Genomic DNA, 790 nt, shown 5'->3' with positions numbered 1-790 from the left:
CGGCGCGCGTTCCGCTGCGGTCAGTGGGTCAGCCGGCGGCATGCGGTGTGGGCACTATGCCCGGCGGCCGGCGTTTCGCTCTCTACCTCGAGGTTTGAGCACTTTGGAACTTTCCTGCTCGCTTTATCCCTCACGTCCTCCCGGGGGGATGTGACACACCGTGAGCCGGAGCGTTTGAACCCGGGAAATCCTGTGGGAACGCCCCGGAGCGGGCGGTTCTGCGCCTTATCGTCGCGTCACCGCGCAGCTATGTGACCGGCTCCCGGCCAGATGCCTCCGGTGTGACGCCTGCGCTCGCGAGGGGCTGCCGCTGAGAATAGTCAGCCGGGGGGCATTTTTGCTCCGATGAAGTCAGCGGTTGTCACCGTTTCACGCAGTTGCAGCCGTTTCAAGCAGTTGGAATCGTTTTCATCCACTTGCAACAGCTCGCCTTGGAAATGGAAGCAGGCAGGAGCGTTGGGAAGTGAACGGCATCAGGTTAATGTTGAAGGCTTGATCTCATCATCGTTTGGGGATAATATTATAATCATACCTATTTTATAATGAACCCGTGTGCCTTTTATTTTTAAACTTTTGTTCGTTTTTAAACTGTTGGTTTTCTGTTCCAGGGATTGCTCCAAGAAAAGTGTGTCCTTATTTCAAAAGCTCGTGGCTAGCCGCGAGCAGTATTTCAGGCAGGGGTTTACTCCCAAGTTTTCATGAATATGGCTAGAAAGGAAATATATATATATATATACACACACACACACACACACACACACACACACACTAGAGGCCCAGTGCACAAAAA

The sequence above is a fragment of the Myotis brandtii genome, unplaced genomic scaffold, assembly GCF_000412655.1.
Source record: "Myotis brandtii unplaced genomic scaffold, ASM41265v1 scaffold37, whole genome shotgun sequence".
In the NCBI taxonomy this organism is placed as follows: domain Eukaryota; kingdom Metazoa; phylum Chordata; class Mammalia; order Chiroptera; family Vespertilionidae; genus Myotis; species Myotis brandtii.
Note: the sequence above shows the minus strand (reverse complement) of the source record.